Source organism: Siphateles boraxobius, unplaced genomic scaffold, assembly GCF_051911475.1.
Source record: "Siphateles boraxobius isolate OS27281-9 unplaced genomic scaffold, OSU_SipBor_1 11, whole genome shotgun sequence".
NCBI classification, from domain to species: domain Eukaryota; kingdom Metazoa; phylum Chordata; class Actinopteri; order Cypriniformes; family Leuciscidae; genus Siphateles; species Siphateles boraxobius.
In genome coordinates this window covers 9,659,934-9,677,406 of record NW_027508711.1, presented here as the reverse complement: position 1 = coordinate 9,677,406, position 17,473 = coordinate 9,659,934, and positions in this window count along the sequence as shown.

Genomic DNA, 17,473 nt, shown 5'->3' with positions numbered 1-17,473 from the left:
CAGATCAGAGGAAGCACATCTGGTAATTGATATCCTCGTCACATAAGTGCATTGCTTGTTACATTTAGTCATTATCGGCCTCAAATGGAGCTTATATTATGCTATTCTTGCATTCAAGTCTAATTTGGTGAGCATATGGTAAGACATACATAAAGAGCTTTAAAACCACTGCTTTAAATGTTATTTTATGTTGTCGTAGTGCTTCAGACATAAGAATGAGTCTTTTGATGTTGTTCCTGGTTTTGACATGGATGCAGGATGTCCAGCACACAAAGACGTTTATAGCAAGCATCTATTTTCCAAACCCACAGAACTTTTGCTTTCTTCCTGTTCATAAATGATCTAAACCTCCACTAATGGCTGTTCAGATGGGGATAGTTAGTACGATAAAAGCTTGTAAATGGGTTTGATGCAGAGGCAAATATCACAGAGCAATACTGTAATATACAACATACTAGTTAGTTGTATACATATAGTGAATATTACAACATTATTGCAATATATTTTTTAGAATGATCTTGTACAAAATACCACTAAAATCAAGTATTTCATGTGCAATCTAACATTTTTATTTATGATTATTGTTATTATAGGATTTTATATACATACTGTATGTGTGTGTGTGTATATATATATATATATATATATATATATATATATATATATATATATATATATATAAATGAATATATATATATGAAGAGTTCTCTCTAAAAGCCTCTAAGTGCCATCTGAAATTTTCTTCTAGAATGATCATTTTTATTAAGCTTGTATATTTAAGTTCAGTAATTTCACTTAAATGTCAACTAATAGGTAATTTTCATTGCCATTTAAGTGAAATTACTAAACTTAAATATACAGCTTGATTAAAATGATCATTTTAGAAGAAAATTTCAGATGGAATTTAGAGGCTTTTGCATATTTAATATCTGCATATGAAGATTTAAACAGAGAATATTTATAATTGTAATGAATGAGGTCCACTGGAGGCAAGATGTAAGACCCAAATGCAACTTTAATTATCAACACAAAACAAAGGCATGGAAAGGCCTGAAACAAAACAAGAACGACAGGAAAATTCATGAAGCTAACTGACAGCAGTTACACAAAACAATACTAGACATAGGGCAAACACGAGGGCTTAAATACACAAGACTAACGACTAGACATGGGACACCTGTGAACAATTAAACAATGAACCAATGACAACATGACACACAACAGACAAGGAAACACATGGCAGGACCACATGACTAGAACAGGGTGACATACATGAAGTAGGAACAAAACCCAAACCATGACATTTGACACTAAAATGTCAAATCACAATATTCACTTTTTGTTTACTGTTGACTGTTGTATAAAATCATTATCACATTTGCAATCGTGCCAATATTCTGGAATTATTTTTTAATATCATATGTTATAAATGTAAAAACTCATACTAGGGCCATTTTTTCCACCTCATCTTGAATTTTGGGTGCATATTTATTCTGCTGGCATTTTGTCCCCCAACCTCCTGATAACATCTGACCCTGCTTCTAGAGAAACATAAAAAACCCCACTACAAATCATTATCATTAACAGTTCTCTTACTAGAGTATCTCTCGTACTGCGTAATATCTTACGCTATGGGGAAAACCTCTTTTCCACGAGATATTGAAGCCAAAAATTATCCTTAATTTTGAATTAATGTAAAACGCTGTGCAGCAGCATGCAGACATAGGCAAGACGGCTTGCGCGCCTATTGGCTGCCCTGCGGGAACAGCAGCAGCCTATTCGAGAGTGGCCCTGCGTGACACATATCCAATAGTGGCATTTCGCGCCCACTTCGTCACGTCCCGCCAGAAAGGGCGTGGTCTCGCCATATAAATATAGCTCGATTAGGCTGGTACAACTGATTTTCATCTCTTCAGCGAAGCATCACGCATCGCTGGATCCGGAGTGAGAAGCCAAGCCGTCTGAGGAAAGGCAAACAGCGGGACGAGCCTCGAGTCTGAAGTCGCTGGCATCGCCGCCTTTAGCCGCCGTACCTGCTACGCTTTCCGGCATTATATCCTTTTCAAGTGTGTGTGTGTGTGTTCGCCGCTGCGACACACATTTTTTCACGGTCTCTCTCTCTCTCCTGAAAGAGCTGCGTCTTTTTCAAGATGCATAGATCCTGCGGCTCGTGCCGAGCAACACTCAGTGAAGAGGATCGCCATGTCATCTGCGTTTCCTGCCTGGGTGAGGATCATGCGGCTCTTGCTCTCGTCGACGGCGGATGCTCTCACTGTGAGCTACTGCCGATGGTGACTCTGAGGACTCGCCTGGCATCATTCTCAGAGCCTGCACTTCAGCCCGCTGTAGTGCTGCGCCGTAAGAAGCGCCGTGCCCAGCGTGGCCCCGAGCCTTCTCCTGCCTGCCAAAGCTCGCCGGTTCGCCCGCCAGCTTCGCCGGCATCGCTCGAGTCCCTCCCCAACGGACAGCGGCCGCCATCCGCCATTGAGGTCGACGAAACAGCCGAGGCCTGTTCTATCCTGGCGTCAGATAGTGAGGATTGGGCGAGCTCTGTAGACCTCCCCTCTGCTATCCGCGAGCCTTCTGGGAAACGAGCCGGCATTGAATCGGAGCTGATGCGTCTGCTCTCTCAAGCCGTCGACAACCTCGGCCTCAACTGGGAGGCGCCCGCGCAGCCTGCGTGCAACCGACTGGACAGATGCTTCCTCAAGAAGGACCATGCGCCGTCACAATCCAGGCCCGCGCCTTTTCTTCCTGAGCTTCACGAAGAAGTCGCGAGGTCCTGGGGCGCCCCCCTCTCGGCCAGGGTGCGTACCTCTGTCTCGGCTGCATTCTCCACTATGGACGGTGCGAAAGACAAAGGATACCTTTCTCTTCCCCCAGTGGAAGCAGCGGTAGCTTCCCATCTCTGTCCGCCCTCTGCTGGACGGCGCTACCATCTAAAGCCTGCCGAGTGATGCAGCCATGCACGGTCGCGCATACGCCGCCGGGTAAGCCGCATTAGCACTACACACGATTGCCATCTTGCAGATCTTCCAGGCCGACCTTCTCCGAAAAATGGACGAGGAAGGCGATGGGTCGATCAGCATTGCGGATTTGCGGAACGCTACAGACCTGTCTCTACGCGCTACAAAATCAGCTGCACAGGCCATTGGGCGGAACATGGCCTCTCTCCCTGTGGCGGAGAGACATCTGTGGTTGACGCTGTCTGAAATGATTGAAGCGGAGCGCTCTGTATTCCTCGACGCGCCCATTTCGTCAGCTGGCCTCTTCGGATCTGCCGTCAAAGATTTCGCGGACAGATTCCAATAGGTTCAAAAGACATCGCAGGCGATGAAGCACTTCCTTCCGAAGCGCTCTAGTTCCGCAGCAGGTCGCTCTAAACAGCCGTCTGCCCGGAGCCCCCAGCCGCAACCTGCACCTCCCGCCGCCGTCGCTTCTCAACGCCGCCAGGCACGAGAACAGGGACCGCGCTCTCGCTCTGCTGGACGCCGCCCCCCTCAGCGCGGGCCCCGGCCGAGGATCGAAATGAAGCCCGAGGTCTCAAAGCCTTCCTAGCCTCTCTAGGAAAGCGACGGTGTTCAAATCCCGCTGCGGCCGGATTTTCACCGAAACGTTTTGCTCGTCCAGTTCCAGGCAATGTGACTGTTCCAACGTATTTAGCAGTCAACAAGCCGGTCCATTTGCCCGCTTGCCTGCACACAAGAGGCGTTTTTACGGCTACCCAGATAAATCCAATAAAGAGTGTATTTTCTGGTGTACAGTGAGTGTGCCCGCTATCCCGCGCCCACATTCCCTCACAGACATGCCGAACCCCACGGGGCTCGTCCCGCTCGCCTTCTCTCCACAACCTGTCAGAGAGAAGCTGAGCGCGGTCGGGCTGCCCGCTGTGATCAGTGCACCCCCCGCCATCTACTTCGAGCCGAGATAGCGAAACTACTGAGCAAAGGGGCTATAGAACCTTTATCTCAGGCTCAGAGCGAAGGGGGGCTATACAGCAGGTATTTTCTGGTACAGAAAAAAGACGGGGGTCTCAGACCCATTCTAGATCTGCGACAGCTGAACAAAGCGCTCCCGAAGCACCAGTTCAGAATGATTACAACCAGGAAAATCCTCGCGCAAGTTCACCAGGAGGACTGGTTTATGTCAATAGATCTGAAAGATGCCTATTTTCAAATACAAATAGCGTCACGTCACAGGCGATTCTTGAGATTTGTCTTAGAGGGCCAGGCATACCAATACAAAGTCCTGCCGTTCGGCATGTCCCTGGCACCCCGTACATTTACGAAGTGCATGGACGCGGCTCTCGCACCCCTGAGACTCCAGGGCATGCGAATTTTGAGCTACTTGGATGATTGGCTGATTCTAGCTCGATCACAATCAGAGCTCATAGAACACAGGGCCACATTACTCGAGCATCTCGAGAATCTGGGTCTCACAGTCAATTCGGCGAAGAGCTCGCTGTCTCCCAGCCAGAAAATGTATTTTCTGGGAACAGTGCTGGACTCGCTATCCATGACAGCGCGTCTGTCGCCAGAGCGCGAACTGGACATTCAGCACGCCGTGAAATCCTTCCGCCGCAGCTCGATAGTCCAGCTCAAAAGGTTTCAGAAAATGCTGGGCCTCATTGCCTCAGTAGCTTCAGTGCTCCAGCTGGGTTTGCTTCGCATGCGCCCACTGCAGCTGTGGCTGAAAGCGCAAGTTCCGCCCAGGGCATGGACCGCTGGTCGGTTTCGCCTCGGGTCGATCTGAAATGCGTTTCAGCTTTGGAACCTTGGAAGTTAACCGACTGTTATCAGGTGTCAGGTGTGAGTCTGGGGACTCCCTCGAGTGTGAAGGTGGTGTCCACAGACGCCTCCACCTCGGGATGGGGAGCGGTGCTCGAGGGCAGACCGTTCTTTGGCCAGTGGTCAGAACGGGAAAAGCTCCTACACATAAACTGTCTGGAAATGATGGCAGTCGACAACACGCTACGGCGCTTCTGTCCCCAGATAGAGGGTCACCACGTCTTGGTCCGGTCGGACAACATGTCAGTGGTGGCATACATAAATCGCCAGGGCGGCATCAAGTCCCGAAACCTTTACAGACTAAAGGAACACCTCCTGGTCTGGGCTCAGCACAACCTGCTTTCACTGAGAGCGGCGCATGTGCCTGGTCACCTGAATCTGGGACCAGACAGATTGTCCAGAAACAATGTCCCAGCAGGGGAATGGTCGCTGCACCTGCAGACGATCCAACTGCTGTGGGAGACATTCGGCAGAGCGCAGGTGGACCTGTTCGCGTCCCACGAGAACGCTCACTGTCCGAAATATTTCTCCAAGAGAAATCCACTGGATTTTATACAACAGTTCAACAAACAATAGGTATTAATATTAAGTGATGTTCATTTTAAACAGTATTGTCCGTATGTTTTGCATCAAAACAATCCAACAAGAGCCACAACATCGTGTTTGTGAATGAATCTGCAGCTTTGAACAAATCGTGAGAGTCCATGATTCATTCATAATTAATTACAGCCACTTGCTTCGCTACTGATGAATAAATGACTCAATGACTCACTCATAAAGACACCTACTGGCGGATTTAATTAAATATTTTAAAGCATCACTTCGTTTTTACAATCATTGCATATTTCTCTATTGAAAATCTTTTATTTAAAGCATTAGCTATTTATTTTATAAAGGTAAAAAATGCACTGGAAATAACAATTTAAGGGGGCAAATATTGTCCCTTACTAAAATCCTCGTACGTAGGAGGATGTTAAAAGCCTCATGGGGAACAACACTTTAAAAAGTTTGAGAACCACTGGGTTAAGGAATAGAACAAAATCAACATCAAAACACAATACACACACCAAGGGATTCAAACAAACAACATATAATAAGGTAGAATTTACAGACTGTGAGCTGAAGAGTAGGCTAATATTCAGAGGGGGAAAAAAGTGTTTTAAGAGGTTTTTGAATGAGGGTGGATGTCTTGAGGAAGAGCCCCAATGCTAAAAGACCTGATTGCTCTTATGGTTATCAGACTATTGAAACTGACTGAATCTGGCACAGCCCCACCTAAAATATTTTTCACCAGCCGCCACTGCCGTCAGATATTCTTTTCAAATAGGCGCTATCTTTATAAATAAACCACAGATTTGAGCTTTAAACAACTACATTCTCACCTGAAACACTCTTAAAATTACATTTCGTGACACAATAACAGTAGTATTTTGATATTACGCAATGTTTGAGGGGGCTTTCAGGGGGCTTTTCCACTGGGCTCGTTTGCTGCGGTCCGAGTGCGATTGTTCCCAGCGCCCCCCCCCGCAACGTTGGTCTGCTTTCACACTCATCTTGATTCTATTCATACTTTGCACGTGACGTCACAAGCACTGGCTGGTGGGCAAGAACGTCGTTCTCTAGCAACGAAACCCAGTAAACTAATCAAGGATCTTGCCAGGACATCGCCAGTTTTAATATACAAAAGTTGGTGTTTTGAGGTGTAAACGACATGCCAGATAGTTGTTGTGCGATTGGATGCACTATTATTCAGCATAATCGGGTTAAGAACGTGCATGTAAACGCGCTCATTCCCCGAACGTGAAAGTAGAAACGGACTGAGCTTTCAGCATCTGTCGCTGCATTAACGCCGCATTCTCTCAGAGACGACGATGGATATAACGGTATAGCGACGACTATCTTAATTTACTGGCTTAATATTTCTCTTGTGGACCTACATTAATGACAGTAAAAAAATTAGAAGAATATTTCTTTTTAAACAAGTTTTTGAAGCTGCTTTTGAGATGGCAGAGTTGTGCTGTTTTGTGAACTAAAGACTGTTTTTAGGCCTATCATTTTAGTGATATTATTAATATTTAGTAATTGTATTGTTTTTAGTGTTATTAGTGTCATTAAACGTTTTGTTAATGTGCTATGGAAACAAAATAGCCTCACTATATAATTGATTGTAGTATTGGCCATTTTGTCAGCGTTTGTTGCCCGCCAGGTATCCATGGTAGTTACTTGACTGCAAAGTATGAATTGAACTCTGGTGCGTTTGCGTGCATCTTACGTTATTGCAAATGTGCACTGCGCATGATAGAAAACACGACGCGGGTCAATATATTGTGTGTTTTTTCATTAATTTGGTGCTATTATGCATAGCTGAGTAAACAACAGAGGTTTACTGTGTGTGTGTGTCTCGCATAAGCTGTCTTTCCGCTGCTTGCAAATGGACTCTTTTGAGGAAACAGTGGATTTCCATGAATTTGTTGCCCTGATTGCACGCACTATGCGCGAATACACTGCAGACTCACTCTTGCTCGTATCCAAGGTAAATCTTCATCCCTTACGTGTGTTTTATTCAACTAAATACATCATAATCGGCTAAAACGCATGCGCAGGAGACTTTACTTTCTGAACATGTGTGCACCCGAGTCCGTGTTGCTTTCACATACACACGAACAGCAGCACGGTTCGGGAGCAACCGAACTCAGACGACCTCCTCCATGTAGTCTCGGGTTCGGTACCCCAGTGCGCACCCGGGTCCACATGACAGCGTTCACATTAGCGATTTTTCATGCAAACCGTGACCTATTCCGAACTAAACTGCCAGTGTGAAAGCACCCTCACACTAGCTTTTTTGGTGCGCACCCTGGTTCAAATGATGTCAGAGTTCGGTTCGTTTGGATGATGTGAACACTGTCTTCCGAACTCGGATGCGAACCCGGAAACCGTTCTCGGGTGCGCTTAAAAAGGTGGTCTGTGGTATGGTTCATGTGAACTCCAGTACGGTTTGCTGCTGATATGAACACAATCGAACCAAACCGCGGAAGTGAACCGCTATTGATGACATATAATGTATAATGTGGTCGACAGGACAGTCGTCAGTGTGTGTGTGTGTGTGTGTGTGTGTGTGTACACTTACCTTGACGAAAAGTGGGATTGACGCACTGCAAGCAGAGAGATGATTAATGCTTGCCTCCGCAAAAATTGTCTTCGGCTGACAGCCAGCTGTCTTTGGAACGATTTTAGTACTTTTGCGGCAGACGGACGCAAGTGTGTTTCTGTATGTTTTCTTTGAAAACAAAACCAAAGGTTAAAAATAAGAACTAATGTAAAGCGAGCAATTCTATCAACTTTGACGCCTTTTCATTCATAGCGGTGCAACAGGATAACGCGCCAGCTGCAGCTTGATGACGCGTACCGCGGTTCAGATAGGCTACAAATAATATAATGTGATTGTGAACACAGTTCATCGGGGCAGGGGGAGGGGGCAGCAATCGAATTCTGGTCCGGAACAGGCAATCGAACCAAGTGTGAAAGCGCCCTTAATGTAGTCTTCCCATGACTTGTTATTGACCACGATGTCATCAAGATATGCATCACAGTTAGAAACATCTCCAAACACACTTCGCATCAGCCTCTGAAATGTGTCTGGGGCATTTCGCATCCCAAAGGCGAGGACGGAATCTCTAGGAAGTAGTCTGTTGTGGAAAAAGCAGAGATTTCTGAGGCACAGGAGGTCAGGGGGAGTGGAAAGAAGTCCGGTTTCGTTACCATGTTGACTTTGCGGAAATCTCTGCAGAAACGAAAAGTGCCATTGGGACCAGCAAACAGGGAGAACTCCAAGGACTTTGACTATGTTGGGCCAGGCCATGCTGTAGCATATATTCAACTTCAGTTTTCATTAAGTTATGCTTGGTCGGATTAATCCGGTAAGGATGCTGTTTAATGGGTTTAGCTTGCTCAACATCGATGTCATGTTCTAGAACTGAAGTTTTCCCTGGGACATCAGAGCACGGGGATGGGTAATGATGCATAAACTTAATAAATTGCTTGCTCTGCTCTGGGTTTAAATGGGCAAGAAAAGAAGGCAAATCTTTCAACACAGCAGAGATTTGCAATCTTCCGCCAGTTTGCATACTAGCTTGAATGGTCTCTTCTACATCTGACATATCAACTGCCATTGTCACAGGTAGAGCAGTCATAGGGTTAGGTGGAGAGACAGGCTTTGATTTACACACAAATCTATTCAACATATTAATGTGACAAACTGTAGTCTTCCGTCTCCTATCAGGAGTACTGATCACATAGTCTGAATAGCTGAGTATCTCTTTCACCTGATATGGGCCTGCAAATTTAGCTTGTAAATCTGAACCAGGTTCAGAAGTACAAGAACTTCATCATTTGGCTGGAAACTACGAGAGACACTTCTCTTATCGTTTCTTCATCTTTGACTGAGTTACCATCAAGATTGCGTGCTTCGTGCAACCGCTCCCGAAATGCACTAACATACTCAAGGATTGTTACTGGCACAGCATCCTTTGTTAGTAATTGTTCACTTAGCACTTTGAGAGGCTCACAAAACCAAGTGACTCCTGCTCCGCTTCTCTAATGGCAAACATTAAAAGTGGCAAAGCTTCAGCCCAGTCTTTCCCACTAGAGAGACAGTAGGTGGCATGCAGCTATATATATATATATATATATATATATATATATATATATATATATATATATATATGAATAATAGGAGGGTCCCACCAACTAAGAAATGAATGCTGAAAAAAAAAATATATCTTAATGTTTCCCAGTGTATAGCCACAAACAATAAAGCCAGGAATTAACTTTGAAAACCTTTATATATGGTTTAGGAAACCCAAAAGAAATAAACAGGACAATGTATTTATATGAACAAAATTAAATGAAACCAGTCCAATGAATGAAAGAAGTATCCGCACATTTGTTCTGTAAAGTAAGACAATCAAAATAGAAAAATCATGACAATGAAAATAAAATAAATTCTAAGCTAATCAGTTCAAGGTTGTAGTTGAGTGATTCTTTGGGTAAGTATGGAATCACTATAATAAAAGTTGAAATAGTCAAAGTTTAGGATGATGTCCAAGTCCCAATGGCCCTTCAATTGCTCTTCCAAATATCCAAGAAAAACAAAACAGCCCACAGAGTCACATTCTTGTAGTTAGGATATTTGATAATCCACAAGATAATGCAGTGGGAACAATCCATCGGGTAGAAATCCCTTTGTCCATTTCATTAGAGCCTTAGCAACTCATAAGGATCCAAACCCCAAAATATAAAGTAACATTTAAAGGGTCCATATGATTGAACTGGAAACACAATTTCTAAACCAGGACTCCAAATGAGTGTTGCTGGAGGTGCTAGGATAAACCCATGCTTCCCTCTTCCAAACAAACTGACTACTTCTATACTACTACCCATTTTAAACAAGAGGTTCTGACTCTCATGCGCCCCCTAGTGGTGAGTATAAAAATACCAGAGTAACAGCTAACACTGTTACAATGCAACATTGTTTTGAGCGTCTGATGGAATCTTTCCATAGCGCCTTGTGATTGTGGGTGACATACGCTTGAGAGTACATGCTTAATTCCAAGCTGAGCTAATGTCTGAGTGAACAGTCTTCATGTAAAATGTGTGCCCTGATCAGTTTGCAAGACTGTAGGCAAACCAAAGTCGGTACAGAACTTAATCAGTTCTCAAATAATTACAGGAGCCTTGATAGAGCGGAGGGGGAATAGCGTGTGGCTGTACACAATGGTTAGGATGTACTTGTGTCCTGATTTTGACTTGGGTAGCGGACCTACACAGTCGATCAACAAGCGTTCAAATGGTTCACGCATAACAGGTATGGGGTGTAAAGGAGCAATGGAAATCTTCTGGTTCTGCTTACCAGCTAACTGGCAAGCAGCGCACGAGCGGCAGAAGTTAGATACGGTGGATTTCAACCCAGGCTAGAAAAAGTAGCAAGACACACGACTACATGTCTTTGTGACACCCAAATGGCCGGAAAGCATATACTCATGAGCAGTTTCTGTTACCGTTTTCATTACATCAACCTTTTCTAACGTTAAGTCATGGTCATTAGAACGGTCCAGAAAGGTTTCAGAGAGGTCAAGTACATCTCTGAATTTTCATGCCTTGGCACGAATCACTGTGCACGCAGGAAATACAGCGGAAAAGCATTGTGCTAGTTTTGAACAATCACTTGGGTTCGGTTCACTAATTACCACTGGCTGCGGGAAAACATCTCCACCAGCAAGATCATTTCCCAGGATACCATCTACTCCATTGACGGGTAAACGTGAACAAACCCCAAGTCTTACAGGACCTGTAACTAAATCTGACTTTAAGAACAGGTCATGTAGGGGAGGCTGAGGCATTGGATACCGATACTTTGTATCAAAATGTCGGTACCCGGATAATTAGACAGCGAAGGCAACAGTTCTTCCCAAATAAGTGACTTGACTGATCCAGTGTCTCTCAGAATTTTCACTGACTATCCTTTAGAGTCAGATGAATGAGACACTGTGCCATCCCGGAGAAATGGCTTAAACCCTAAAAGTAACAGTGGTGGAATTATCGCAGTCACCTAACGTGTGAACCAAAACTGCACTTTTTGGACGTAATGCAGCAGACTTGTCTATCACTACTTTTCTTACGAAGCGATTTAGATGGGGTCTTCATCTTAAGACGAGAAAACCCACAACTCTTCTGTCGAGCTAAACGCTCATCAGGTAAAGACAATACATTACGCCTTGCAGTGGTGAACACATTTCTATGCGTTAGCGCAAATTCGTCAGCCAACACGGCCGCATCAATAAGAGATGTTACTTTTTGGTCATTTAAATGTACCTCTACACTTTCGGGTACACAATTCTTTAACTCTTCAAGTAAAATTAACTCCTGAAGATGTTCAAGTGTGGTAATTCGACTAGAAAAACACCACTTTTCAAAAAGTGTGCGTTTTTCTTGGGCAAACTCAACGTACGTTTGTTTGGCAGTTTTAGCATGGGAGCAGAATGTCTGTCTGTACGCCTCTGGCACTAACACATAAGCCCTTGAAACTGCTGCTTTGATGGTGTCAAAGTCAAGAGACTGTTCAAGTGGCAAAGCAGAGGAGACTTCCTGGGCTTTCCCAGTGAGACTGCACTGCAAAAACAGGGCCCAGATATCTTTTGGCCAGCTCAATTTTGTGGCTATCCGTTCAAACGTGACAAAGTATGCGTCCGCTTTGCTCTCTCTAAACGGTGGAACAAGTTTGAGATACCTACTGACATCAAAGTTCGTATTAGCCTCAGCTGCATACAAACTCTGAGAGGTCCTAGGCCATTGAATGATTTATATAATAATATAAAAAATAATAATTATGTAATAATACTTTAAAATCAATCCTATATGTAACTGGCAGCCAGTGTAAAGACCTGAGGACTGGTGTGATATGTTCATATTTCTTTTTCTGCTCAGAATCCTGGCAGCAGTGTTCTGTATGAGCTGCAACTGTCTTATGGTCTTTTTGGGAAGGACAATGAGGAGTCCATTACAATAATCCACCCGGCTGGTGATGAAAGCATGCACAAGTTTCAATCCGTCTCAGTCACACCCCAATAAAAGTTACAGGTGCTGATGATTAGGCCTGAGAGCGAGTAGAGAGAGAAAGAGAGACAGCAAGCAAACAAAAACACAGTGCGCTCAACCACGTCCACCCTTTCAGAAGTAAAGTAAATCAAAGAAGTTCAGAAGAAAATATTCATAATAATAAATAAATAAATTGAATACTTCCTTGGATGTAACACACTGATGTTGGATGAGAATGCCTGGCTCGCAGTCTCCGTTCTAATTCATCCCAAAGGTGTTTTATCGGGTTGAGGTTAGGACTCTGTGAAAGACAGTCCAGTTCCTCCACACCAAACTTGCTCATCCATGTCTTTATGGACCTTGCTTTGTGCACTGGGGCGCAGTCATGTTGGAACAGGAAGGCGCCATGCCCAAACTGTTCCCGGAAAGTTGGGAGCATGAAATTGTCCAAAATGTCTTGGTATGCTGAAGCATTATATAGGCGTCTATCTAAAAACTAAAATGTAGATGCCAAGAGGCTGATTAGGGAAAAACTGACTGCCAGGCGCGCTGATAGTCTAATAATTCCAGGATTCCGATTGTTGCGTTTTGATGGTTTATTTTTCCCGGATAGGCTGTACAGGTGATCAGTTCCATACAGCGAAAATATCAGTAAATATAAGAAACAGTGTGAACCGCGGTCAGCAAAAATTACACTTTCCCCCATCACCTCCTCTTTCTTCCTCTCTTTCCACGTGAACAGGTGATATCCTAATTTACTAGCAGCACCCACACCATGTGACAAACACTCCCCTTTTGGTTGCTCACAAGTTTTAAAGAACCCATACCTGGCTCCTATATTGCATTAAAAGTTCCTTTCACTGGAACTAAGGGGCCAAGCCCAACCCCTGAAAAACAACCCCACACCATAGTCTCCCCTCCACCAAACTTTACACTTGGCACAATGCAGTCAGGCAAGTACCATTCTCCTGGCAACCGCCAAACCCAGACTCATCCATCGGATTGCCAGACAGAGAAACGTGATTCGTCACTCCAGAGAACACGTCTCCACTGCTTTACACCACTGCATCCGATGCTTTGTATTGCACTTGGTGATAAAAGGCTTGGATGCAGCTGCTTGACCATGGAAACCCATTCCATGAAGCTCTCTATACACTGTTCTTGAGCTAATCTGAAGGCCAAACGAAGTTTGGAGGTCTGTAGCTATTGACTCTGCAGAAAGTTGCCGACTTCTGCGCACTGTGCGCCTCAGCATGCGCTGAACCCGCTCTGTGATTATACGGGGCCTACCACTTCGTGGCTGAGTTGCTTTTGTCCACTTTGTTATAATACCACTAACAGTTTACTGTGGAATATTTAGCAGTGAGGAAATTTCACGAATGGACTTATTGCACAGGTGGCAACCTATCACAGTACCATGTTTGAATTCACTGAGCTCATGAGAGCGACCAATTCTATCATAAATGTTTGTAGAAGCAGTCTGCATGCCTAGGCACCTTTGATTTCCGAATGACATGCAAAATTTGCTTTCATCCAAAAAAAGTACTTTGGACCACTGAGCAACAGTCCAGTGCTGCTTTTCTGTAGCCCAGGTCAGGCGCTTCTGCCGCTGTTTCTGGTTCAAAAGTGGCTTGACCTGGGGAATGCGGAACCTGTAGCCCATTTCCTGCACACGCCTGTGCACGGTGGCTCTGGATGTTTCTACTCCAGGCTCAGTCCACTGCTTACGCAGGTCCCCCAAGGTCTGGAATCGGTCCTTCTCCACAATCTTCCTCAGGGTCCGGTCACCTCTTCTCATTGTGCAGCGTTTTTTGCCACACTTTTTCCTTCCCACAGACTTCCCACTGAGGTGCCTTGATACAGCACTCTGGGAACAGCCTATTTGTTCAGAAATTTCTTTCTGTGTCTTACCCTCTTGCTTGAGGGTGTCAATGATGGCCTTCTGGACAGCAGTCAGGTCGGCAGTCTTACCCATGATTGCGTTTTTGAGTAATGAAACAGGCTGGGAGTTTTTAAAAGCCTCAGGAATCTTTTGCATGTGTTTAGAGTTAATTAGTTGATTCAGATGATTAGGTTAATAGCTCGTTTAGAGATCCTTTTCATGATATGCTAATTTTTTGAGATAGGAATTTTGGGTTTTCATGAGCTGTATGCCAAAATCATCAGTATTAAAACAATAAAAGACCTGAAATATTTCAGTTGGTGTGCAATGAATCTAAAATATATGAAAGTTTAATTTTTATCATTACATTATGGAAAATAATGAACTTTATCACAATATGCTAATTTTTTGAGAAGGACCTGTATACCTGAGTGAACAAGCTTCTTGAGCAAGAAAAAAAAAAAAATGTAGGGCGGGACTTGATTTTGTCCATGGGGAATTGATTGGATGGTTGTGGTTTGCTATTGGTCGATCTCATGTGAGTGACAGGTTGCCCCACCGGCATCATCAGAGAAGAGATGTCACTGCAAGAGGGAGGGTAAGTTATTTTGATTAAAGATTAAGAGGGCACATGAATTTAAAATAATAATAATAATAATAATAATAATGTGCACTAATAAATCATTTTCTACAAATACTGCAATATTCCAGAAAATAAGAATTGTCCATTTTGATTTCATGGTGACTAAGATAATTCAAGAAATTATTAAAATTGTCATTCAATATTCTTTCCCCTTCAAAGATCTTCATTATCTTAAAATATACTTGAACCAAACACCCGCAGCATTGAGCTCTTGACCTATGGAGAAAGTGTTTAAGCAGATTGTGACACGCTCAAATGAAGTTTAGAAAATCAATAGCACTTATCGGTCTTATTCTCTTGCAGACAGAAAGGCCCAGTTAGCCCAGTGGGAGGAGTAATGCACGGCTGTGAGCTTCATTTAAACATGAACAGAAAGTGGATTCCTCAGCTCACATGTCCTGCGAGCACAGCGTAAAAGCTTGCAGGATTTATTAAGAACAGAAATGTGTTTTATCGAGACAATAGAACCCAAAGACCCAATGAAGCCACAAAAAAAAAAAAAAAAAAGGGTCATGTGATGCCAAAACAAGGTTTAATGTCAGTGTTGCACTGAGACAGTGTTGTCTCAGATCATTTTTCTGCAAGTGTTGCTATATCGAGAGAGAGAGGTTTGTGTAAGTTGTTGAGGTAAACCACAGCTGTTAGGCCAATTCAAGAAAACTTCTTATGGACTTTCCCACCCAGAATCCTCTGTGAGAGAGCTCACATTATGACAATAAAAAGGGCATTATCTACAAAGCAGCTTACTGTAGTCTATTGCTATAGTCATCTTCATGTTGTTCTAATTTCTTTTCTTGCATGAAAACAAACTGAGATATTTAGCAGTTTGAGTAAGCTGCTGCTCTTTTCTGTTTAATGAAAGTGAATGGTGACCGTGATTTTAAGGCCCGTTCACACCACGTGCGAACTAATAGAGCCTTAAATCATTCAAATTTTTTTTTATTGAATTGAATCAAATCAGTTATAAAATCCTGATATATTTTGGAAATATGAAGGGGAGATTTTGTGCTGGCTGTTTGAAAATTATGGTTTTGCTTTGGCAAAATGTATAGAAAAGGCCTGGTATCTGCGGCAAAGTATTTTGTATCCCATATGAAAAGCCATCTCTATTCGTATGTGGACTCATTTTTAGTGGTATAGTTATGCTATGTTGGGTTCTGTGTTTAGTTATGCTATGTTGGGTTCTGTGTTGTCACGTGGCTATTTGGAGATATTGGTGAAATTACTACTGTAGTGTCTAATAAGCCCATGAGGGCTGGGCACCATGGTGTTTGACACTTAAACAAATCAATCAATCAATCTAAATTTAAAAGAATAGCAGAGCTCACACCACAACTATAAATGCAGAGAGGAACAATATCATTGGACTCACTTTCAGAACCAATTTTTTTCCAGCTGATGAACAACTCTGACAGGCAATCAGAATCCACCCAACTTTAAGTATTAATGTGGAAACATTACAAATATAAACAGAACATTACAATCTCTTGGTAAAAGGCGCTTTACCTTTAAAGCAGTGGTTCTCAACCTTTTTTGGGCCAGCGCCCCCTATCCATTATCCAGGTCCCTTACCACCCCGTTGAGAACCACTACTTTAAAGGGTTAGTTCACCCAAAAAAGGAGAATTCTGTCATCCTTTACTCACCCTCATGTCGTTCCAAACCCTTAAGACTTTAGTCCATCTTCGGAACGCATATGAAGATCTTTTTGATTAATCTGAGAGATTTCTGACCCACCATTGTCTGTTACAAAACTGACACTCTTGATGCTTCAAAGAGTTCATAAAGGGACCGTTAACTAATTCATATTGAATTAAACTGCTCAATTCAATTTTCTGAAGAGACACTCCCTTCATATGATGAACTATTTGAAGCGTCAAAGTGACAGAATTGGAATTTTTGGGTTGACTTTCCCATTAAGAAAAAAAAACAAAACATTTCTATAGTACCTGATTTCAGACGCACGAATAGTGTAAGTACTAAATTTGGTTTGAAACTCGCATTACGATTGTTATATTATGAATGTAATCTGCACGTACTATATCCGCTATGTTGTCATTATCATATGACCTACCAGCATCAGTTATGTCACTTCACATATCCTCTCCCGTGGCCTCATGGGACAGTAAAGTGTCCATCATATGCACACTACAGAATCTCAGAGGCTGTTTTCGCCTACCGTTTTATGAATACTACAAATTCGGACATACTACTCGGCTCACAAACTTTTTTTTTGCTACCATAAAATATGAAAGTAGGCTTATTCGGACGCAGCATGTGTTAAATACAAGTTTGAAATAGTTTCATCTTCTGGAAATGGGCCCCCTTTAAGATTTTGGTCACACATAAACCATCTCAGCAGCACATGGACTCTCAGCTCTCACTGTACTACTTACAGGAAATGAGTGTGATGGGACTCCCTGCATTACTTAGCTCCTCCATCAGCTTATTCCCACCTGAATACTCAGACTGATGCAGCACTCAATAGCCAACAATTTAAATGTACCATACTAGATTTGAACACTTCCTTAAGAAATTGTGAATGATGCTTGTCTGCTTTTGCTCCATC